Source organism: Fukomys damarensis, unplaced genomic scaffold (assembly GCF_012274545.1).
Source record: "Fukomys damarensis isolate Sample0158 unplaced genomic scaffold, DMR_v1.0_HiC HiC_scaffold_1, whole genome shotgun sequence".
NCBI lineage: Eukaryota > Metazoa > Chordata > Mammalia > Rodentia > Bathyergidae > Fukomys > Fukomys damarensis.
In genome coordinates, this window is record NW_022900913.1 from 46,050,135 (window position 1) to 46,076,614 (window position 26,480).

The 26,480-nt window shown below is 39.9% G+C and overlaps 1 protein-coding gene across 1 annotated transcript in view; it reads left to right on the top strand.

The window, feature by feature from the left end:
- Positions 1 to 26,480, top strand: part of Ndufaf2 (NADH:ubiquinone oxidoreductase complex assembly factor 2) — a 274,128-nt gene that overhangs the window by 242,739 nt on the left and 4,909 nt on the right. Inside the window, exons 5-6 of the mRNA XM_010626936.3 lie at positions 10,405 to 10,524; positions 22,185 to 22,343. The gene's annotated coding sequence lies outside the window, so the exon portion shown is untranslated. The remainder of the gene's footprint in view (positions 1 to 10,404; positions 10,525 to 22,184; positions 22,344 to 26,480) is intronic.

Here is a 26,480-nt window from a genome sequence, read left to right on the forward strand (position 1 = left end):
ATTAATTTCCAAGAACATTTCTCTCTTTTTTTTTTTTTTTTTGTACTGAGGATTGAGCTGAGGACCTTCTGCTCGCCAGGGAGGCAGCAGCATCACTAAGCTAAATCCCCAGCCAAATCCTCCATTTTTAATATCTAAGTTTAATGTTTAATGTTTACCCCATGATCCATCTGAATTTTTTAAAAAGGATCTTATAACTTAGCCAAATAATCACTTAACATGGTCTTCCCCTTAAACAAGTGCTGCTTTGTTCCTCTTTAAAATTGGGGTTTTACTGCTCATCTCTTTTCTCCTATGACAATATTTGTGTTTCATCAGAATGCTTCTTTGTGTTGTCTGTTTTTGCTGGGCAGACACACTCCCTTTCAACGATCCCTCACAATCTCTCTCAGTAAAGAGATGAAGACTCTGCCTTTCTAAGCTCTTGAAAGAGAGTATAGAAATCCCAACAGCCAGTACTAACATTTATTCTGAGAAGAATTGTCCATGAGCAGATTACTCCAATTTTCTCCCGGAGACTGAGCTAATCACACCTCTGGTCCTGAACTTCTCAGACATTAGTGGCTCCCAGGATTGCTTTTCAATGTAGATGGGTAATTGTTGGCATTCTTGTGTTCTTCTCTTCTATTTGCACTTGCTTCAGATATGGTTTGTTTATTTTTTACAATGAATGAAAATAACAGGCATACAAAAACATGAAAGATATTGTATGTCTTTCTACTTTCTCATTTCTGTGGCTTTGGCTGTGCTTTTGAGTTCTGTGGCACAGTAATTCACCCACTTAAATCAGCATGGTCAGAGTTAGGCCAGCAACCATAAATACTGTAGTGCATTGATATAACAGATTTAGGTCTGTAGCACCATCCCTGGGCACCGAAGAGCTGAGGAGCTGAGCTGCGTGAGCTCTGCCCTGGGCCACTGAGGAGGAGCTGAGTACCGGCAGCAACCCCCTGCCCTGCCCAGCTCTGGCCACTGGCCTGAACAGATGGCTGGATCCACACTGAAGAGGTGCATGGGGTCATAAAGGGCATTGTTCTGAGCTCCAGAAGATAGAAGTGAACAACCGACAGAGGGCCTCTCTGAGGCTCCTCCATGAAAATTGAAGCCCACTGGAAAAGTGAGGAAAATCTCTGCAAAAATGGCACACAAGACCACTACAGTTGGTAAGTTAGAGGAATCACCACCTCCCATCAGAACCTGGACTATCTTTAGGGGAAGGACAGCTGGAACTTGCAGTAGAACCTTCCAGAGTTCAACACAGCAGGAGGTCAAGGAGTTCAACTTGAGCCTTGCAACCAAAAATAAGCCCTCACTTCAGTGGACTGCTGCTGGCTTGCTGAGACTAATTAACTTAGATCTGTACACTGCTGCCCATGTAGTCTATTGTGACAGCAGAGACATCCCCTGAAGGAGGCCCTTCATCTTTATTTTTTATTTTTAATTTTTCAAAGTGATTTTTTCTCTTATTTTTAATTTTAATTTTTTTCTTCTGTTTTCAATTTTTTCCTTTTTTCCTTCTTTTCATGTTTCTTTTCTTTCTCTCTCTCTCCCTCTCACTCTCTCATTCTCATGCTCTCTCTCTCTCTCCCACCTTATTCCTCATCTCTCTCCCTTTTTGTTCCTCTTCCTGTTTCAATTTGGACTTCTTTTTTCTTCCTTTTTCTTTTCTTCTCTCTTTTTCCTTCCCTCAATTGTTATTACTTTTAAAGGAAAGTGAATACAGTTTTTAACTTCCCTGTTGATGTTAGGTTATTCTGTTCTTGTCTTTGTTCTTTCATTCTGCCTTTTCCTATTGTCTTTAACAGTTTACTGGACTTTGTGTGATCTTCCTGTGTCCTCTGGCCTCACTTCTAACCTATCCCTATCCTTCTACCTATCTATCCCTCCCTCCCCAGCTCCTTATAAGTCCCCATCCTGAAGGGTAAATTTGCTATATTGAAGAGTTTATTCACTATAAACATGTTTTGGATTGGTCCTTGATTTTCATTTAATTCACACAGTTAAAGATGATAGATTAATAACTACCACAAATTGTCATTTTCTAAGTTGTGCTTGATGCTGTTGTTGTTACTGATTGTATCACTTGGGCTGAGCCATTGTGATTGATCTAATCAGTTGTCCTTCCTGGTACACTGAGAATGAAATTGCATAAGAGTCATTAGAGACTCCAAACCTAAAGACCAGCTATATCTGGAAGAAACCTCTAAGAAGTTCTAAATACAAGCAACAAAGTTACTTACAATAAGCAATACTGAAGTATCAACCCAGGAATTAAACCAGAAACAGTACCAACAACAAAAATAGAAATGAAAAGACACCTAAGCAAGGCACAATCTCAGCTCACTAAAGGCAAATTCTGGAGGAAACGAGGTGGAAAATTCTGATAATCAACCACCTGGACACCCTGAAATGATAGCACAGGAAATAACTAAACAGATGAATGAGGCTTTAGAAAAATTCAAAACAGAAATAATTTCCCAGATAACTACAGAGATGGTGAGCAGAATGAAAGACATGACTCAAGACTCTAGAACAGACACAGATTTTTTTTTAAAAAAGATATATGAGCTCAGGACCATGATGGAAGCTATGAATCCCAGCATAGGAAAGAAATGGAAACAATGAATGCCCGATACAGGAAAGAAATGGAATCCATGAAGGGTTCAAACAGATATCCAGGAGATTAAAACTCTATTGAAAATATTTGCCATTGGCAAGTATTTCACATTGTCAGAACAAGCCAATGTGAAGGCAGAATATCAGGTATAGAAGGCAAGATGGCAGTCACTGATGATAAAGAGAGAGATCTCTTGAAAATAGGGATCATGAGAAATCGATGTAATATCTATGACACATATAAGGCTGATAGGAGTCCACAAAAAAAGCAGGAGAGATTACAAATGACATTAAAAAAAACTGTTCATGGAATTAATGAAAGAAAACTTCCCAAACAGAGCAAAAGAACATACACATAAGTGAGGCATATAGGACTCCAACTATCTGTGAACAACAACAACAAAAAAATCTACACCTAGATATATAATACTCAAGATCCCAGAAACCCAACAGAAGAACAAAATACTACAAGAAGTTACAGAAAAGAAACAAACCACATACAAAGGAAATCCCATCAAAATGACAGCAGACATTTCAACACAAATCCTTAAGTCAAGGAGAGCCTGGACTGAGGTATTTGAAGCCCCCCGCCAAAAAAAAACCTTCCAACCTAGACTGATGTATCCTGCAAAACTATCTTTCAAAAGTGGTGGGGAAATAAGATACTTTCACAACAAAGAACAAAGAACACCTGAATTCACTTCATGAATACCAAATCAGCACTCCAAATGATTCTAAACAATATCCTAGAAGACAATGAAGGTCACAACTCCATGAGATCCAACAGTAAATCCATCAAGCAAGGTAAGAAATTAAAGGGAAGGGGAAAAATAAAAAATAAAAGAGCCAACAAGAGGAAAATAACATGACAAGAATAAGCCAATACATATCAATTATAACCATCAATGTTAATGGCCTCAATTCACCAATCAAAAGAAATAGACTAGTAGAATGGATTCAGAAGCAAAATTCAACAATATGCAAGTATGCAAGAAATGCACCTAGTTCAAAAAGAAATTCATAGACTGAAAGTAAAAGGATGGAAAACATTCTCCATATGATAGGAACCCAAAAAAAGCAGGGGTAGCTATCTTATTTGGAGGTAAAGTAGATTTCAAACCAAAACTAATTCAAAGAGACAAACAAGGCTACATCCTTGTAAAGGGAACAATCCAAGAGGAAGAGATGACAATCATAAATATATTTGTACCAAATACTAATGTCCCCAACTATACAAAATAGATATTAGGGACATGAAATACCAAATAAGCTCTAATACAGTTGTAGTGGGGGACCTCAGTACCCCAGTGTCCAAAGTAGACAGATCATCTAGATGAAAACATCAACAAAGAAATACTAGAACTGAACCAAGCTTTTGAATGAATGGACTTAACAGACTTCTACAAAGTGTCCCACCCCAAAAAATCAGAATATACATTCTTTTCAGCTGCACCTGGGTCATTCTCCAAAATAGACCACATACTAGCTCATAGAACATGTTTAAATAATTGCAAAGGAATTGAAGTTATCCCATGTATGTTATCATAACATAGTGCAGTTAAATTGGAGATAAATAGTGTAAGAAACTAGAAGAACTTCACAAACACATGGAAATTGAACAGTACTCTCCTGAACAACCAGACGGTCACAGAGAAAATTAAAGAAGAAATTAGACAGTTTTTACAAACAAATGATACTGCCAATACAGCATACAAGAATCTGTCGGTTACAACGAAAGCAGTTCTATAAGGGAAATTTGTAGCAGGGAATGCGTGCACTAGGAAAGCAGATCAAGCTCAAATAAACAACTTAATGTTGAATCTTAAACTCATAGAAAAAGAAGAACAAGACAAACCCCAAGCTCATACAAGGGAAGAAATTATAAAGATCAGAGCAGAAATCAATGAAATGGAGACTAAGAGAAAAATATAAAAATTTAACAAATCAAAGAGTAGTTTTTTTGAAAGAATAAATAAAACTGATAAACACTTAGACCACCTTGTCAAAAAAAATGGGAAAGAAAACGCTCAAATCCATGCAAATGAGAATGAAAAAGGTGAAGGTCCATCAGAAATCCAGAGGATCATCCATACCTACTTCGAGAACCTCTATAAACTCTAATAAAATGAAAAACACAAGAAGTGGACAGATTCCTAGATACATATGAATTACCAAAGTTGAATGAAGAAGATATAAAAATTCTAAATGCCCCAATTACAATCAGTGAAATTGAAAATGTAATTAAAAATTTACCAACAAAGAAAAGCCCAGATCCTAGTGGTTTCACTGCAGAATTCTACAAGACAGTTAGAAAAGAACTATTGCCACTATTCTTTAAATTCTTCAATGAAATTGAAAGGAAGCAATACTTCCATATTCATTCCTGGAAGCAAGTGTAACTTTGATTCCAAAAGCAAAGAAAAACCCAACTGAAAAAGAAAACTATAGGCCAATCTCCCTAATGAACATACGTGCAAAAATGCTCAGTAAAATACTGGCAAACAGAATACAGAGGGTCATCAAGATCATACATCTTGACCTAGTTGGATTTATCCCAGGGATGCAAGGATGGTTCAACATACATAAATCAATAAATGTAATACACTATATTAACAGAGTCAATGACAAAAATCATATAATCATTTCAATAGATGCAGAAAAAACGTTCCACAAAATTCAACACCCATTCATGATTTTTAAAAAACCCTACAGAAAATTGGAACAAATGGTCTTTATCTCAACATGATAAAGGCTGTGTGTGAAAAATCAACAGCCAACATCATACTAAATGGTCAAAAATGGAAAACCTTCATGATAAAATTAGGAACAAGACAAGGATGTCCACTATCACCACTCCTGTTCAGTATCATTCTGGAAACATTAGCCACAGCAGTTAGACAAGAGAAAGAAATAAAAGCAATGAAGACTGGAAAGGAAGAAGTCAAACTATCATTATTTGCTGACAATATGATACTCTACATAGAAGACCCAAAAAACTCTGCCAAAAGACTGCTAGACTTAATTGACATATTCAGTAGGGTAATTGGATATAAGGTCAATACACAAAAATCAATAGCCTTCTTGTACACAAAAAGCAGACTTACTGAGAGAAATTAGGGAAACAATTCCTTTCACAAAAGCATTCAAAAAATGAAATATCTAGGAATGATGAATATAACTATTGTATATCTAAAAGGTACCAATAAGCTTAATAAAAGAATAAAATAAAATAACAGATTTATTTTTTACTCCCATTAGAGATCCATCACAAATCAGAAGATGGGACCCACTATTTGTGTCTTTCTCTTAGGAATCAGCTATCAGGAACATTGCTCTACACCACTGTAGAGTGAAAGAGAGCTCTCTGCTTCCACTGACTAACCAACATGATGCCCATGCTTTACCCAACCAGGAGCCACACTAAGACAGGCAGACAGTGCAGGGCTAGAGTGGGGAAGACCTGGAAGTACTTGGTGAACAGCATGAATCCATCAATGAACTGAAATGAGACACTTTCCCCTAACTTATGCAGAAGTCCATTAGCTTCTCCTGCCACATTATTTAATAAGTCTTCTCTACATCTCAAAAACCTCAACCTAGGGATAATCATCAAAGTTTACAGCTGAAGGATATTTGTGTTCTATTCCCACATTCAAAAATGTTCACAAACTTAGTGGCTTAAAACATTATTATCACACAGTATCTATGGATCACCAGCCATAGGAGTAGCTGGTCTTCTGGAGTAGGAGTGAGCTGGTTTTCTGGTCACAGTTTCACCAGGCTGAAGTTAAGCTGTCATCCAGAGCTGCTGTACTATCTGAGACTAGATTCCTCTCTCAACCTTGGTGGCTCTTGGCAGAATTCAGTTCACTGTGGTTGTTGAAGTGAAGTCTCCAGCTCCTTGCTGGCTATTGTTTGGATACCAGTCTCTGTTCCCAGAAGCTCCCATCAGGTTGTTGGCACATATCCTCCTCTATAAGCAACTCTGTGAGGTTGCTTGCTTCTGCAACACCAACAAGAGAAATCTCACTTCAAATCTCTGCTTCTTGTAAGGGCTCCCCTGATTAGGTCAGACCCACCTGGATAATCTACCTTTTGATTAACTAGAAGTCTACTAATTAGAGTTGTCAATTACATCTGTAGATCCCTTTTGCCATATGACATAATTATGGAAATGGTACTTCATTATATTTACAGGTTCTTCTCACACTCAAAGGGAGAGGATTATAAAGGGTGAGAGGAAAGGATCTTGGGACTCACCATAGGATTTTGCCAACACAGAAATACAGAGTAGCCACATCTGCAATTGGAAGCCAACCTTGAAAACTAGTTGGTTTAATATTGTTTAACAGCTTAGGATCAACTTAATAGATGGCTTCATGAGATAATTTGTTGGATTGTTCAATGACCAAATGCAGAGAAGAGAGAGATGGGGGAAGAGGGAGAGGGAAGGAGGGAGACGGAGAGGGAGGGAGCGATAAAGTGATTCAGTTTGGTGCTGCAAGTAGAGACGGCCATGGGGCAGCAGTGAGGGAGCTGTGTGTAGATCTGATCAATTTCCTAAGTGCTAAACTGTCAGGTGTTGCTCTTTCTTTCCTGTCTTGCTGTGTGACTGGTCATGGTGGTGCATCTTACTGTCTGTCCCCTTGATTTCTTTTTAGGATTCAGTTCTGGGAACAAATACAACTACCTTATCCTTTTCTGGAGAGAACATTTGTTGTTTTGCTTCTTGTTAAACTGCCTAAGATGCCTCATTATTCTATAATACGTGCAGACTTGCCCAGAAGTAATTTTCCTTTTATTTTTGCCCACAAGGTGGAAAATTAAGTATGAACTACAACTTTATTCTGCTTTTCTCAGAAGAGGCGACAGGCTAGTTTCTTCTGCCTGTTTTTCTACTTGCAATGAAATATTACTTTGGCTATAACTGCTGATTCCCTCATTCTATTTTGGCAAAAGCCTTGCGTACAATCTCCTATCCTTATTTATGCCCATAGCTCCATCCCATGGTCTTGTAGGGTAGAGAGCATACCTCTTTCCCAGAGCTTTGGGGACCTGGTCTTCCTGTCTGTCACTGTGTTCAAGTGTGTCTTTGTATGCACCGCTTCTTTCTCTAATGGGAAAAAATTCTTCCCAATCTGCCTATAATGTGTCTGCTTAGGAAATATCACTTTTTTTGATACTGAGGAACAAACCTAGGGCCTTCACACTAAGCTACATCCCCAGCTATTTAAAAAAAATTTTTTTTTATTCTGAGACAGAGTATTGCCCAGGCTGGGCATTTTGGGTTTTGTTTTGTTTTATTTTGTAGCTAAGGAAGTTTTAAAAAATCCAGGGTCTTGAAGCATATAGTGTTTGTTCAACATGGATTCTTGAATATGCACTATAATTATTCCATTGCCCTGGGCATTTGAGATGTGTGAGAAAGCCTTGGTCTCTGCCTTCAAAGAGAAGGGTGGAAGGCAAGGGCACAAGTTTGCAATCAGATAGACCAGGCTTTGAATTCTTGTCTTGCTACTGTTGGGTGTAAACCTTACATCTATTCCATGTTTCTCTGACTATTATGACTATTAGTAACATTAAAATATATATTTTATCATGACCAAGTTGAGATTACCATATATAAAGAATGTGCCTTTGATATTTTTTAAATTCATAAATTTAACCTACCCATTAACCAATTATTAGAGAAAAACCATATGTGTCAGTGAGCTTCCATCACTGTGACAAAATACCTGACATACAGAACTTACAGGAGAAAGTATTTATTGTGGCTCATGATTTCCTAGGTTTTAGTCGCTGCTTGGTTTACTCCATGGTTTCCGAGTCTATGGTAAGGAACACATCATGGTGGAAGGGTGTGGCAGAACAAAACTGTTACCTCCTGATACTGGGGGTGGGGGTTCAAACATATGCCCCAGTGGGCTACTTCCTCTAGGTAGGCCTCACCTAATAGCCCATTTTGCTGTGAACTCATCATAGATTAACCCACTGATGAAATTGTGCCTTCACAATCCAGTCCCCTTTCTGGACCCACCGCTGCAGATTGCTGCAACACGTGAGCCTTTGGGGGACAGTCAAGATCCAAACCATAACACCTCCTCTCAACAATCTCAGCAGTACCCAAAATACATTTGAAAAACCTCAATATTTAATCAGGAGTGCATACTGAAGCATATAATCAGTATTTGCTCAACACAGATTCATGAGTGAGCCCTATGAAATATCTTTTAGACAACTTTTATAAACTTCCTTTACTTGATAGAGTGCCTACCAAAAAAGTAGAATTAACATTTATATTAATGATGATATGTTAGAAGGAGTCTTCAGATGATAATAGTCATTTACCACCACTTTTGTTTTGTTTTGTTTGGTTTTTTGGTTTTTTTGTTTTTGAGACAGGGTCTCACTATGTAGTTGAAACTGATCTGGAACTCACTATGTAGCCCATGCTGGTCTCAAACTCACAGGGGTCCTCCTGTCTCAGCCTCCCAAGTGCTGGGATTACAGGCGTGCATCACCATGCCCAGCCTCACCACTTTTATATTTAACATTATACTGAAGTTATTAGCCAACACAGCAAGGTATGAAAAAGAAAGAAAAGCATCAAAATTGAAAATCAAGAAACATGACTAATAATGTTTATGGCAAGTATGAAGCTCTACAAGAGAACTCAAAATGATTTATATACAAATTGAGATTAATAAGAGAGATTTTTTTAGCCTGGTTTCATATATGATTAATTTACAAAACCAATTTTATTTGTACACTCTAACAAATAATTGGAAAACATATTTTTGAAGATTTTCATTTATAAAGAAACTAGAAATTAACAAAGTATTTGCCAGGCCAGTATAGAAAAATTTATAAAATGCATTTGAAGTCCTTATCCAGCTTGTAATCCATAGTCAGTAACTATAATCACTCAGAATTGTCCTCAACTCATTTGTATTTTTAGTTTATACACTAGCATGGCTAAACCAAAGTCATACCTAACATTCATCTAACCCACACCTGCACCTGTATAAACTGAATGTAGCTGGAAAAATAACACAAACATGTTGACTGGTTTTATTTTAAATTCAAGATTGCTAGTCTCAACTCAGCTCTACTAATGCCCTGCAATTATACTATATTTTTCTGGTCTATTCTTATTCCCATTCTCTTAGACCAGAGTCTTCCAATTAAGTACATGAACATAGATAGAATCATCATACCATCTAGCAATTTCACTTCTTAGTACAATATATACCTTAAAAATTAAAAGCAGGGATTTAAATATATATTTGTATACCCATACTCATAGCAGCATTAATTCACAATTGCCAAAAATTGGGAACAACTCAACTGTCCACCAGTAGATGAATGGATAAATAATATATAGTGTGTGTGTGTGTGTGTGTGTGTGTGTGTGACTTGTTCAGTTTGTTTTTTAAGTAGAATTCTGATACATATGTTACAGCATTAATGAATCTAGAGAACTTTATGCTAAAAAGCAAGTCACCGGGTATAAACACTATATGATTCTATTTACATGAGGTACTAAAAATGTCATCAAATTCATAGAGACAAAAGTAAAAGGGTATTGGTTAGTAGCTGAGGAAGGAAAGATATGGGTAAGTTCCTATTTAATTGGTACAGAGTTTCAGTTTGGGATAATGAAAAAGTTCTGATAGTAATGGTTGCAACACGATGTGAATGTCTGAAGATTACTAAATTGTACACTTAAAATGGAAAAAATAGTTAAACTGTTAAGTTTTCCAGTACTTTTTTTTTTTTTTTTGACAGTATGTTACCTCAGAATATTGTCTTGGCCAGGCTGACCTTGAACTCCTGGGCCCAAAGAATCCTCCCACCACAGCCTCCTGAGTACTGTATATGTGCACTACTGGGGCAGCTCAAATAGAGGTAGGTGTGGTGGTTGTTTTGTTTTGGTTTTGGTTTTTGGCAGTACTAGGGATTGCACCCAGGGCTGGTACATGTTAGGCTTATACAATTTTTGAAAATGAATACATGAAGATTTCTAAAGAGACATATTGGCAAAGCTAATTTTAAGGGAGGAATTTTACATATACTTTCCTAAAACTGCCAGAGAATCTCAGAATTCAGGAGGCTCCTCTTGCAATTGTCCTCTTCTTTATAAAAAAAACACACACAAAAAGCAAAGTTACGTCTTATCTGCTATGAATCTTAGTAAGTTTCATGGCCCCAGTGAATAGGAAATCAGATCAAGAAACAATTCGGAATGTTGAATGAGTGACTCATTATTGGGTACTATATACACTATTGCAGCTCAGTTTTCAGTTCTTTGTTTTTAAAGTAAATAACAACTAAATAACTTGTCAGCTAAATTGGGGGGCAGTAGTGGTGGTCAAAAATAGAATGCAGGGTTTGGCACATGCTAGGAAAGCACTTTACCACTGAGCTATAACCCCAATCTCACTTGTAATTTTTTAATAAATAGCTCCAAAGAATTTTAAAAAGTTTGTAACTCTACTTTAGCTAAACTCTTTCCCCAGTTAATTAATTCCATCCATTATAATGATTTAAATTTATAATGAAAACATTTAGGTGCCCTTTTATAATATATGAGATGTCATTTTTTCATAATTATTTTAGAAAATATGCAAGCAAAAAAATATTGATTGCTGAACTAGTTGAGGGTTTCATGTTTTTTCCTTCTCTTCTCAGTCATCAAGTTCTAGATTCCTCCTGTCAGCAGTTGCTTCCTATTATGCTGAGATAATTAAAGCAATCAAGAAAATCCCCCACAAATCTGTCCACCTGCTAGCACCTGTAAACACCCTCACTCGGACAGCCGTCCTGTTCTTGGAGATGAACCCCCAAGCCCAACCAAGCCCCCTCCACTGGCACCAGCACTCCTTCTTACTTGTTCCAAGACATTGTCCACCAATTTGTCTCTCCTGCTTCATCCATTCTCTCCCTTTATACAGTACTGAATCATTCCTCTCAGTACACAGACATGCATTGATTTTAAAAACAAAAATCTACATTGATCTACTTTTCCTTCCAGTGACTACACAGTTCCCTCCATCCCTTTATATATAACCTTGAATGTCTTTCCCATTCTCAACTCTTTTGGGGGGGCGGGGTCTGGGGCTCAAACTCGGATCCTTGAGCTGGCAAGGCAGGCAGCAGAACCACTGAGCTAAATCCCCAGCCCTCCATTCTCAACTCTTTAACTCCGCTGTCACGTCCACAATCCCCTTTGCACTACCACTGTCATCTGTGAACTGTGCTTTGTTACCTCCCTTGCCCGTCGAGTGGCTGCATCCTATTAGATTCACCCACAGCAGGTGGTGTAAACACAACAACCCACTCTGTATAACCATTTCTTCAGTAACCTCTCAGACACACACTCTCAGGTGTTCCTTTCTGGTAACTTCTTCTCAGTCTCCTTTGCTGACTACCTCAGCTGTGCATCCTCTAAGAACAAAAATGTTTCAGAGTTTAGTCCGGGACCTTATATGATCTTCTCGCTGTATACATTCCTATGTCCACATCATCCAGTCATGGCTCTAACTACCATCTTATCTGGAAGTTGGATTCTATGTGCTTTTATCAACAGTCTGGTGCATCTTCTGCCTTCTCATTTACTGTGTTGAATGGTAAGTGGTGGTAAAGATACTGAAAAGCCAAAGAAGAGTAACATTGGGCTTTTGTTCCCTCACATCTTCTGTATGAGAACCCTTAAACAATGATGATTCTTCCCAAGGCCTACTTCTTCACCAAATTTTCCACTTACAAGTTTCTCTAATACTTCTTTTCTCTCTACTTTGATATTTAAGGCAAAACCCCAGGGTTCTACAGTCTCTTGTGTTTTCCTAAACCTTCCATCACTGGAAATAGTTTTTTGGTAAATAATCCCTCCTTAAATATTCCTAATTTGAATACTCCATTACTTTCTGTTAGGCTGCTGAATGACACAATACAGATAACTTCCAAATATCCAGCTTCAGTTAGAGTCTCACTTCTGAATCTCTTTATCAAGCTATTCACTGATTATAGAACCTCACCTTTGAGATATTTAATAGAAATCTCATGCTTGTCTCCAGTACAGAGCTCCTGGCATTGTCCCTGTGGCCTCTTTATCCCTCATCCTCCCTATCTTGTTGAATAGCAGCAGCATCTTCCTGTTGGCAAGGAACCTCCTGGACTAAGCAGCCTTTAACTTCTTTCTCACTTCACTCTGAGTTTGTCAGAAAATCCTGTGGGCCAAATCCATTGGCCACTTCCCACCACCCTATTGCTACAACTCTGGCGGGAGCCACTGTCAGTCTCATCTGGATTATAGAAGGCCTCTCTGCCCCCTCCCATGCCTCCATCTTCACTTTCAACACAGAAGTCAGCAAAGTTCTGTTGCACACAGTCAGGACCCATTACTCCTAGGCCAAGCAGAGGCCTTGCTCTGATCCATGTGAATGGGGCCTTGTCCCATGACTGAATATATACCTCCTCCCTTTGTTGTCTCCTTTCTCAGCCATTCTGGACTCCTCAGAGTTCTTCAGAAAGCCTTGATAAGTCATCCCTCTGCCTGACATACTTTTCCCTACAGAGGCATGTAACTGGTTTCCTCTTTGCCTTTATACCCTTTACTCATTTGTTTTTTTCATTTACTTATTTTTAACTCTTTATTATTTTATCTATTTTGTTTACTGTTTTCTCCCTACCAGAATATATGTTCCATGAGGGCAGGGACTTTGCACCTTGGGGTAGTATCTGACACATAGCAGTTGAGTTTTGAATGAATAAAAACATTAAAATGACATAATTAATGGATATATACTGGGATTTTGGTTTTGGGTTGTTTGTTTGTTTGTTTTGGTACAGGGGATCGAACTCAAGACCTTGTGCTTGCAAGGCAGGCAGTGGCACCCCTGAGCTAAATCCCTGGCCTGAAGTAAACTGTTTAACAAGTAGGAAAATTCAACATCATAAAAATATTAATCCTCCTCCAATTGATTAATAAAAATACCAACAGAGTTTTTCAAAGAATTTGACATATTGAAATAACATATTGATGAGCACAGCGTAAGGTTAGCTCTTATAAAGAAAAATAAGGTGAGAGATTTTGAACTTCCAGATATCAACACTTTTGCATAAAGTTATGTAATTAAGACAGTATTAAAATGGGACTAAGCAAATTAACAATAAAACAAAATAGAAAACCCAGAAACTGACCTACAGATATGAATACAATATAAGGTGGAGGTAGCTTTGCAATCACTGGAGGTACAAGGAAAGGTATTGAATAAATCGTGTTTAATTGGTTATACACAGAGAAAAAAATAAAATGGATCTCGAACGCACACCATACCCAATTCCCAGTAAATTAAACAGCAAAACTTTAAGAGTTTAAGCAGAAAATGGAAGAACTTCGTGACTTTGAGGTAAGAGAGGACTTACTAAAAGACAAAAAATGCTAACTGTAAAGAAAATACCAATAAATCTGTCAAAATGAAAATGAGAAATATTTGTTCATTTAAAGATTCTATAAAAGGTGATTTATGGGAGGGGAATAGGGTGATGGATGGTTATGATAAAAATGTTATATGTATGTATGAAAAATGTTTAAAAGGAACATTATAAAGAATGTGAAAATAAATATCACAAAATAGAGAAAGGTATTTGAAACAAACAAAACTGGCAAAAGATTATTACCTAGAATATATGACCAAGTACTAAAAGTTTGAATAAAAATAATATGATTTATCCCAAAATGAAAATGAAGGGCAGGGGTAAGGGGAAAAATGAGAACCAAGACTGGTCATGTAAAGGTACAAGATCCCAGTGATGAATGCAACTGTACTGTATACCTAGAATGTACCAATAAACTCAATTAGAAAATAAAGAAACAAAATGGACCAAGGACCTGAGCAAACTTTCACAGAAATACAAACATAAATGACCACCATTCTATAATGTGCTTGATCTTGGTAGGAATCAGAAAAATTCAAATTTGAGGAATGAGGTTAAGCATGAAATGTAAATTACTAGATTTTTTTAAAATTCAGAAATATGAGAGAAGGATAAGTGAGGATGTGGAGAAAGCAGGCACTCACATACTGTTAATAAAAATGTGATTGTACCATCCATGGAGAGGGCAATAAGATATTTTCCTCTAACCATGAATCTTCACACATGTATCAGAAGACTTGTATAAGAATGTTGATGGCAGCATTGTTTGCAGTAACAAAAATTAAACCATTTCCTCAAAGCAACATAATTTTAAGAAGCTAAAAATAATATGTGTCCACTGATAAAATAAATGAATGGACTTAAATGAATAAATAAATTATATTTATTATTAATATGATGGGCATATGTAGTATATTCACACAATATACAGAGTACACAAAAAAGTCTATACACACTTCAGGAAAATAACATACAAATATTTTATACTAAATTTATTGAGACATCATGAGATTAATACAAGTTACCTTTGGCCTCTACTATTACAAGAGGTGCTCAAAGCAGTGGCCATTAGCTCCAGAAATTCATTAGATGAATTGCTGCTTGGGTAACCTTGATCGTTGTGATTACTGCATGTGCATTTTCAATTTCTTCTTTGAGGGCTGGCAGTGTAGTGAGTTCTCTGTGATATACACCATCCTCTGGAGTCCCCCATACAAGACTAACACCATCTGTTGAAGAAACATACTATTTTTCTTTTCCTGAAGTGTGTACACATTTTTTTGGTGGGCTCTGTATTTTACAACAGTGGAAATGAATGTTCTACAGATACACACTGGCTTTCAGCCCAGTCTTACCACAGGCCTGGGTTGCTCACATCTGGCACACTATGTGGCTCAGTGCCACCTTTAAGACAGCCACTCAGTCCTGGAATGATGTGGGTTCCAGGACAGTCCTATCTCCCTCCTCTTAAACTCAGGTTCTGATTCATCCAGCTTCTGGCTCCATTGACTAAATTGTCTTGGACCCCATTCCCAAATCAGACTCTGTGTGTGTGTGTGTGTGTGTGTGTGTGTGTGTGTGTGTTGACTTCCATTTCGGAGAGGAAGACCAACCATGTAGGAGAGGAAGGAGGGGATGGGCACCAAGAACATAGCCACTGCTTCGTGCTTTGTCTCTTCAAGCTTACTTCTGGTTCCTTGAGGGGAAGGGACCATGTGGTAATCCTCTGCATTCCTGCAGTAAGGCACCTACCACATCTCAAGCATGCAAAAAATAATGAGTAAAAGATGAGCATAAGAAAGAGCTCAAGACAGGGGTAGTGGGGTGGGGGGAAGCCTGTAATCCCAGCACTCTGGGAAGCTAGGACAGGAAGATCACAAGATCAAGCCTAGGCAGCTTGAGACCCTCTCTCAAAATTAAAAAAAAAAAAAAAAAAAAAGAAAATATCTGGAGATGTAGCTAAGGGCAAAGGTCCCAGTATTGCAAAAAAAAACTAAAATTATTATAATGCAGCTCAGTTAAAGGCCCTGGGTTCAATTTTCGGTTAAAAAAAAAAATCAGTTTCTTACCAGACCCAACATGCTCCCTGGTATGAACAGGTAAGTAAATGGTAGATGGACATTAGGAAGTAGAGGTGGGGGCCAGTCTGAATGGCAAAGCAAAAGCTTGATGGCCTGGTGAAAGGACCTCCCCTAAGGAAGTGAGCTGAGGTGATGGCTTATGGACGCCACTGGCTTCTAACAAAAAGGCCCTGGCATCCTCAGAGGCACCTCCGTTGTGAGCTGGTGTGTGCGCCATCATATGAGCACAGCAGAAGATTTTGTTGTCTGGTAGCAAGGGCAAGGAGAATGCCTTGCCATCCAACTGGAATCAGATTTTTGGCAGCAGTGCCTTTCAGTAACCTCTCTAGTTTGCCTTCTGCTTAAGCTAGCACTGGATGAGCTGAGGTGGAACCTCAGTGCTCATGCACCAGAGCCCTGGGACTCACCCATTTGCCCCTGTTTGAGAGATTAGCCTAGTGTTAGTGTCTCATATCCCCCTGGTGATGACTCATTAATAGACCCTGCTTCTGAGAAAGAGCAGGAAACTCAAGAGAAACTCAAATTATTCCTGACTTACAGTCAAAATCCTAAGATCTGGCCAGCATATCCAGATTATTTCAGGACCAAAATTGGCCCTCATTCCAGCCGTCACTCCACAGTGACTGCATGCACTTGTGAACTTGTGCATTACGCAAAGGCTCTGGCTGGGGAGAGGGCTGCATCCAATCTGTACTCTGCTCACCAGGCCTGGGAGTGGGGTTGCATCCTGCATCTGGCTGCAAGAGGGCCCATTTTCTTTTCATGGAGGCGCCTAGAGCTTGCCACGCCAAGTATGTGCCTACTCAGAGCAGTGTCTTCATCTAACTGGCAAAGAAGTCCAGTATTCCCCTCCCTTCTGGTCCATAGGATGGACCCAAAGGCCTTGGGCAGATCTGAGAATTTTCTTACCTCAACAGGAAGTGCACCAGAGGCTTTCTTACGTGCACTGAGATCATGGGAGATGGTCATCCTCCTTGATCCAGTTCCTGCAGAAGGACTGGGATCCTGACCTACCTTCCTGGCCTGTCCTCCAAGGCTTTCTCATGACTATCAACATCTTCCTGGTTGTTGTATGTCTGCAGAGCATCCTCTGACCCACTGATCACACATCACTCTGTTTCCTGGGGGCTGTGGCTGGCTACTCAGCCTGCTCTTGATCTGCCCTCTGGCTCCTTGCCTGGCTGTTTCCTGGCTAACAGCTTAGCACTGAAGTTCTATTTGTTTGTTCCTAGGCTCCTGCCTGGACCCTGAGACCATCGCTGAATGCAGCTAGTCCAAGTATTCAGTCTTGAGATTTGGCTTTAAAAATGCAAAGGTTAGCATTGACAGCAACCTCTTATCTGGGCAAGAAGGATTGCTTTCCGTGGGGAGAATGCCTCTATCCAACCCAATAAGACATCTTTATGCAGCCATACCTGATCTACTTGGCATGTTGTACCCAACCCTCCTTAAATATGGCCCTCTCTTGTACCCTGCTGGATCCCGGATCTTGGACTTTCCAGACTCTAAAACTGTGAGAAAACAAATGTCTATCATTTAAGTCACCAGTCTATGGTATTTTGTTATGACAGTCCAAGCTGACTAAAACACTAAGAGATATGATCCCATCAAAGGCCTGGGAGAAAAGATTACACTCTGCAAAATGTGATGAGAATCCACTGTGCATCCTGTTCCTCTGTGTCCAGCCCCACTTCTTTAAGAAGCTTTGAAGAGACCACTCACGTCCCTTTCCCTCAATAATTCATTCTCTTTTTTTCCCCCCTCATTGAGTTTATTGTTACATTTTAGTTATACAGTACAGTTACATTCATCATTGGGAACTTGTACCTTTACATGACAGGTCTTGGTTCTCATTTTTTCCCCTTGTTCCTGCCCTTCCTTCACCCCCTCCTCCCCTTCTCAGTAATTCATTCTGCACATCTACTCAGGCCAGCACGCATCTTGATCTGATTTCTGTAGCTCAGCTTCAAGTGCTTGTCTCAGTCACCCCTGGCCCACTTGTCCTTCCCTCTTGGCCTCTCCTGAAGATGATCCTGGTGTCCAGGCTGTGCTCCCCAGCCCTGTCTCCAGGACAGAGGTCTTTATGCTTCCTTTTATGTTCCACAACACCTGATATAACTCTGGGCATGTGTTACACAGTCAGTTAATGTTGGTTAATTGAAGGACTGACTGATTGAGAGCACATTTTATAAAGTAGTGTTTTGCAGAGTGCTGTAAGCACTCTTGCACCAAAATCTTATTGGGTGTCTTCTAAAATGCAGATCTTGGACTCTACCACACACTTAGTAAATTAGAACTTCTGGGGTGTTTGTCTTGCGGTGGATGAAAGATGGCCACAAATTTTTGACACTCTCCCACTGAGAGGTGGGATCTGTTTTTCTGCTTCTTGAAACTGCCTCACAGCTGCTCTGACCACTGAATGATGCTCTAGCCAGTACCAGGATTAATCTTAGTCTCTTCACACACCTGCGCCACCAGGGCAAGGTGGAGAGATCCTAAAGGAAGTCCAGCTGAGCCAGCTTTACAGTCACCTCTCCAATTTTCTGGGCCTGTAGGCAAAGGTGTCTTCAACCCCCTAAGATGGGACCAGTCCCCGGCTGCATACGAGTGGGTGACCTGAGTCAATCACATGGAGCAGAAGAATCACTCACGAGATCCCTGCCAGAATATCTGACCCACAAAGTCAAGAAATATAATAAAAGGGCTACTTTTAAGCCCCTACATTTTGGGGCAATTTATTACATAATGACAAACAAGAATATGTAGATACCACAAATTCTCCAGATCATATTTACATGTCCTACAGTGTAAGAATTATTGTTGTAAATGAAACTGACATTTAACAAGTAAAATTTAATTTTTAAATATAGAAAGCATAATTTAATTCATGCTGTGTTCTCTACATATCCTGCAGGAAGGAAGATATGGTAAAACAAAATCTCATCATTTATGTTGTTGGCACTTACTTTGTCGGACAGCAGTCTTCTTCTGTTCAAAGCACAAACAAACAAGGGCCTCCAGCTCTCCTGAGCTTTTTGAGGCAATGTGAGTGCCACAGACAGTGTAATAAACAGTGTCACCTCAGTGGAATAAAACTCGGCTTTGGCTTCAGGATGTAGTGAGCCCTGACAACATTTGGTTTGGACCTGTTTCCTTAGTCGTGTTTCCAAGGCTGAAACTCAGATGATTTTTTTAACATTTTTTTTCTGGTTTGCCTCTTGGGAGTGTATTTTAAGACTAAGCTTGAGGGTTTCTTTCAGGTTTCAAAATGAAACCTTTAGGCTTGTAAGTCACATGACTGACCACTGCTTTTGCCATAGTTTTGGATAAAAACCACAAGACCCTACAAACCCCCACTGGGATTAGTGATTTTTGTTTTGGTTTCTCAACAAGGCAGTTTGGACAAATCTGTGAAATTTTTACGGACTCAGCAGAGATCTGTGTGAAATTCAGCATCTTCCTTGGATACTGCAGCTCAGCCTTGGTGGGTTTGGACAGATCCAGTGCTTAAAAATGGAACTCTAAAAGCATGAAACCACATGAGCCAAAAATATTTTCCAAAAATGAGTTTAACTAAGCTGAAGCTGCCAGGATGTGTGCCCTCTCTTTACAGACAAGTAAATGTGCACCTTCCAGCTCCATCCCCAACCCGCACATGGCAGCTGCAGTCACATGCCGAGCAGGGCTTTGCCTGCAGCAGGGCTCCAGCCTCTTCAGATGCCTGTCAGAGGTGGAAACACGTTTCCAAAAGCTCAACAATCCAAATCTGGCAAAGAATTGTTCCTACCATTTATTTTTATTTTGTTCATCTGGATAACAAGACGCCCATATGGTGGTATCACTTGAGGATAGCTGACAAATAAACATAATCATCCTTTAAGCCAAATAACAGGTCAGTCTGTAGCAGGACTGGACCAATTTTGCTCAAGGCTCTTGTTAAAAATGCAGATTCCCAGGCACGCTGGTTGAATCCGAATTTCTGGGTGGGAGCCCAAGAATTTTATTTTTGAAGAGTTTTTAAAATGAGTTTCTCAAATGATTGTACACATGCAAGTTTAGGAAACACTTTAGTGTTTAAAAAATATGGCACTTCTGCTCCTGGCTGAGATGGAGTAGCAGGGACTGCATTTGTCTTTCTGCTGGAAGCAACTGCAGTACTGGGCAAGAGTTCAAAGAACACCTTCCACACCAGGGAGATCAGGCGACATAGAGCCTCACCCTTGACGGGGACCAAGAGATGTGGACCCATGGAGCTCTAGCTGTGACACAGGGAGAGGGGGCCTGGATCGGGGAGGGGAGTGGCAAGATGGCCAAGAGGCACAGGGCAGATGCCAGAAAGGGAGAGCTGGACAGCACGCAGCGTATGACAAAAGCAATTTGTAAATAGTGATTACTGGAAGGTGTTTTATTCTACAAAATATTTGTATTCATTTCATTGAAAAGTCTCACACAGAAAGGGCTGCATAGCCCAAGACTGACTTTCCTCCCAGTCACACTGGGCAGCACAGGGAAGGGTGACAGAAGGACGCAGATACTACTGCCATGGACTGACTCCAAGCAGAGAACAGGTTTGCTACCTGCTCCCTTTTGTGCTTTTGAAATAAAGACATTGGCATATTATAATATGTAAAATGAGAAATTTCTGTGGCACATTAGTTGTCTCTGGAGAACAAGCCCAACAAGCTAGGATGGGTGGAGGGTAGATTGTGTCTACTATGTACTTTTTGTACCACTAAAATTTTGCTATGTGTACTGGAACCTGCCTATAATCTCAGCTGCACTGCAGGCTGAGGCAGGAGGATCAAAAGTTCCAGGCCAGGCCAGGCAATTTAGCAAGTTAGTGAGACTATCTCAAAATAAATAAAAGCTGGGGCTGTAGCTCAGTGGGTAGAGCACTTGCCTAGCATGCATGAGACCCTGGGTTCCATCCCAATTCCACAAAAAGGTGAGGGGGAAGAAAGCTCACAATACTCAAAGGAAATGTATTTCCTTTTTAATAAAAAAGTAGTTAAAATATAATATTAAAAAATGAATTACCTTAGGGATTTCTTTAAATATTTAATCAAATTTTATTTGATTTTCACAAGCTCACCTATCATATAACGCTTTAGGAAAGCATTATAATGTAAAACAATTGCTACAGTATGTACTCACATAATAGTTTCTTCTATATGTCATTTTCAATTTAATTCATCTTTTATTCATTTGGCATGGAACTCTACACCAAAAACTGACAACAAATTGCATTGTTACTGTGTTTTAATGTATTTTAAATATGAGTTTTTAAATTACTTCATTGTTTTGGGTTCTGGCCTGGTCCCATACAGTCCCAGCTTCAGTTGTCTACCTGCATCACGTTCCTGCCATTTCTGAAATCTACAGAATCATCCTATTTGAGAGTCCTCAGTATCAGAAGAGTAAAATACAGTCATGTTGTGCATAATGATGTTCCAGTCTATGAGGACCATGTATGTGTATGACAGTGGTCCCATGAGATTACAATGGTGCTGAAAATTTTTATCCCCTGGTGACGTTCATCACAGCACTTGTAATACTTTAGCACAGTCCGTTATTCATTGCACAATGCATTTTGATGACGTTACATTCATGGCAGTGCTGGGGGAAACAAATACCTGAGCTGCCAGTTGTACTTCTGTACAGCACAGACAACTATTTACCATGCGTAATATTTGATGGTGACAGTAAACAGCTTTGTTACCTGGTTATATATTTGCTATGTTACCCTTTCATTGTTAAGAAAAAAGTTGACTATAAAACAGTGTCATATCATGTTCACTAACATCCCTGATTACATTATTTTTCTTGTGTGTGAGCTGGTGCTGGTTTGTCCCACATGGTCCTAGGCTCCTGTATACTATATACATGCAGCACAGAGCCTGGCCATGTAGCCAGCGATTCCATCTAGGTTTGTGTGAGTTCCCTCTATGATATCTGCACAACGAAAAACTGTCAACCAATGCATTTTCACCCCCCATCTTTCAGTGATGTGTAACTATATTCCTCAGCCCATGTTTTCTCTATTTGTAGGTATAAGATAAAGAACAGCAAGAGAGAAGGCTATGGATGGAATGTCTTCTCCCTGTGAGCCAAGGCCAGCACAGAGGCTGCAAGAACAAACACGTTCACGAACACTTGGGCTTGGGTTGGATGACACTCTCTGAAACAGGTGCCCGCCCCATGCTGCTGGTATGCCTTTTGCTCTTTTCTGACATGTGATTTTGCTGTTAGGCAAAGATGACTAAATTCTCTAAAACTTTGCTTGTATAGACCACAAAGATTTTGGAAGTTTAAAGAACGAAGAGACCCCAAAAGTAGGTCCAACTAAGGAATCAAAATAAAAAAACTGGATGTCCTATTCAAGTAACTGATAGATTATGTCTACTCTTATAAATCACTGAGAAGCCATGGTGTTTTCTCTGTTCACATACCCGCCACTAGAACATGTGAGACTATATCCTTGACTTGTAAATTCTTTTGCAAAAAATAGTGGTATAGGAATGTGTGTGCTCACTTGGATCAGCATAAACTTGACGGGGGTACACAGGAAACTAACAATGCATTTGCTTACAGGGGGGCAGTGAAGGAATCAGGTAGATGAGCACAGGCTTCTCAATACACACTTTTATATTTTCATATTGTGTTATGTGACTGCATCACCTATCTTTAAAATTAAAAATATTCCTCAAAATTTCTCTCTTTCTATGACATCTTTATATAACAAGCCTAGGCCTGGGTTGAGTGGATTGAAGTAGCGTTGCATGAACCAAGTAAAAATAAGAAGTTGAACCCCAGATCCCACTAGCTTCTGTAGTTATCAATTAGAGAAAACAAGATCTCTAGAAATTGTCTAGTCGATCTCTTTCCTGCTGCCATTTTCCATGGCTTATATCAGGTGAAGCTATAGGTTTTTAGAATTTTTTTTTTTAAAGTAATTCAACTTTATGTAACTTTTCCTTTTGGAGACATTATGGGCATCTCAGCACAGAATTACCTGTGTACATGTTAAGAGAAAAGAAGTGAACCAATCAAATAGGATTCTGGAAGAGAGAGGAAAGAGGAAGAGAGAGAGAGAGAGGGAGAGAGAGAAAGAGTAAATATATACATGTGTGAGATGGACGGGGACATCTGGGGAGATGGTGGAGAAGGACTGGAGGTATTTCCCAGTGTAAACATTAGAGGTTTAATTTTTGCAAAGCAGCTTTTCTGTGAAATATTGCTGACTGTATTTGGATGTTGATAATATAATTCAGTCTCCTTTGGGCATTGTGGGTACACACGATTTTCTTAGTTGAAATGCCTCTTCTCTACCTCAGAATAGTAGAAAGATTGAATAATTTAATATTGGACACTTTCCCTTTTGGGGAATAATTTAAGCACTACCATATGTCTCCTTATTTTGTCCTTCTACTGTCTCTCACAAACCGCTGGGCTTTGGAAATACAGAAACAAAACAAACATAAAGAGACTCACTCGAGACGTGTGTGTGTGTGTGTGTGTGTGTGTGTGTGTGTGTGTGTTTAAAATCGTTCTGTGGTGATTCCCTAATCACTGGGCCACAGTAATTATCCAGGAAGGTGTTTGAAGATCTGCTCCACTGGAGGAGAGTGATAACAACCTTTGGAAACTGCTTAATCTCCAGGAACTCAAATCTATGTGATGATGGATGCTGCGTCAGATGGGAAGAAATGATCACTGGAAGGAGACCCAAGGAAGAACACCTGAAGTGTGTTTATTCCACCACTGGGGTCTGAGCAGTTAGAGCCTGAGCAGTTAGGGCCCGAGCAGTGAGAGCTGTGCCTGAGAGCTGCTGGAACACGCTGCTGGCCCCAGGAACTCTGGTGACAGGGTCTCTTTCCCCCATATTTGCAGCACTTCACCCCATGTGCACAGGTGCTGTCAGCTTCCCAACAACAGAAACCTATTTCTGAAGCTTTCAGATCAGCCTGGAAATCATAGCCTGGTTACCTGATTGTTTTACAGCTCTTTACCTTTTCCCTGCACTAAGGAATTATGTAGATAACTTTATTCACTTCAAACAGCTGCAGAGGTTAAAGTTATCTCCAGTGTGGAGCCATATAATTTACTCGAAAATGCAGTGACTCTTTAAGTACACTTACCTCCTAAGGACTCAGCAAACCAGATTATTCAGGGAGCCTCTTGTCTCAGGAGCTAATTAAATTATATACATTATCAAGACATTTATTTCAAAGATACTGAGGAAACCAGAGTGCTCTTGAAGATGCCTGGGACACTTTTAAATCATGGCCCCCATCAAGATAAGGGTCCCAACCCTTGCTGCACTCAGGATGGGCTGGTGAAAACTCATGTAGAAGTGTTGCCTTGAGACATCACACTGGGTCAGAAAAGGCTACAGGGCTCTCTTGGGACACTTGCTCCCAGCAAGAGAGAGTCCTGTTGGGCAGGCCTTCTGATCACACCTGCTGATCTTGCAACAACAGCCAGCTTCCCCTGGCAGCCCGGGGTAGGACTCCGGGCACACAGCCCATCCAAGGCTTCAGATGGTGGCACTCCTCACCCTTATTCCCTTGTAACCTTGTTGAAACCCCATGACCATGTGGCAGCCAAGTCCTTCCTGAGTTCTTGGCCCACAAAATCATTTCTGAAAACATTAGCAAATTAGTTTTTGGATTACACCTCTAAGCTTTGGAGTAATCTGCTGTAATGTCAATAGGAAAGAACTTTCTCTCCTGGACCTCCTAGCATTCCAGCTGCTTTCTTTCACTTTGAGGCTTGCGTATTGTGGTTGTTTTTACCCATTCTTCCTTGGATTTATCTTTCCATACTTCACACACCCACCACACACACAGTACAATCCTCCCCCAAACTGGTCACTTGGTTCAGTTTCACTACCTGGATCACTGTATTCAACCCTCATTGGTCTGCTAAGAAAACGTGGGTCTAGAGGTATTCAGTTGCCTGCCTCAGGTCACATGGATAAGTAGTGGCCCAGCTGAAAGTAAACCCAGGTCTTGGGATGCTTGGTCCCATCCTTTCCCCGCTTCATTACTTTAATTTCCCACTGACCTCATAAAATAAGATAGCTCACTCCTTTTCTAGTCGGAGGCCATAAACTCAGAAAGTGCCAAACAGGTCCCTGGGTGCAGTGAGGGTGTTCAGAGGACCTGATCCTCAGGCTGCTGGGGATGAGAGCTACTGAGACAAGAAGGGAGAAAGGGAAGTGCCAAGGGGGCCTGGCCTGCACCCACCTTCCTCCTCCCCAGGCCAGTAGAATATTCTGAAGGCAGCATGCTAATTATGGTCAGAGTGCAGGCAGGGATTCCCGAATGTGCTGGCCGAATGCCGGACTGTCTTTTCAAGCTTCTACAGTGGACAGATACCTCTTACAAAATAAAGAGAAATATTTTAAAATGGCATATTCCATATTTAGAATTAGACTCAAAAAAGATGAGCAATTGGGACAAAAGACTGAGAAATTCTGTTAGGCAGGACTGGGCTGGTTCAGTGGGGGAGTGTGTATCTGTGTGCTTTATTTGCCAGTCAACGTCCGAGGCAGGCTGTCATTAATACATTCTCCACCGCCCACTGCCCCAGAGTTGCCCCAATTTTTCTAAGCCCTACAGCATTGTCATTTCATGTGTCTGGCAAGGGAATTAGAGCCAATGAATAAGAAAGCCACCCCCCACACACCCTCAGTAATGCTGTATTTCCATTCCCTTCAGCTATCTTGCCAACAATCAAGTCTCCCTCCTCCACCCCCACCTACCACCACTCTCCTACACCAAAGAGTAAAGGATGATTACAAGTCTCTTTCATGAGGTGTGGCTTGGTTCAATATGTACTGTTGGTTCTGCAAATATGCTGGTGGGAGGTTGACTATGCGTGTTATGTGCCATATGCCACTCTGCTGGCTGGCATGCATGGGAAGCCTGAAAAGCAAGGGAAGGAAAATGGATGCTCCTTCCACTTTTGAAGTAGACTTTAATAATGATTTTTTTTAAAAGCAATGGTTTTAGAGGGAAAAATCACATAATTACAGTTGTGTTAATCGTTCACAATTCCTTTCACTGTGCACAATATATTTCTCAGGAGAAAACAGCAGCAGATTAAATTGACCTCCAGACTCATAATCAAGCCCAACTAGATATATCTCACTACCTGTGCAAATGTTGTAAGTTGAATTTTTGCAAATCTGGCTGTATTTCAAATATTGTCAATGTCTTTTCAGTTTAAACTGGTACCATTTTGGAAAGCAAATAATTATTTTGTAATGCAAATAGTTACTCCCTTACTTATTTGTTTTGTAAGTTTGGGCTTTTGTGTTTACATATTTTTTTCTAAAAT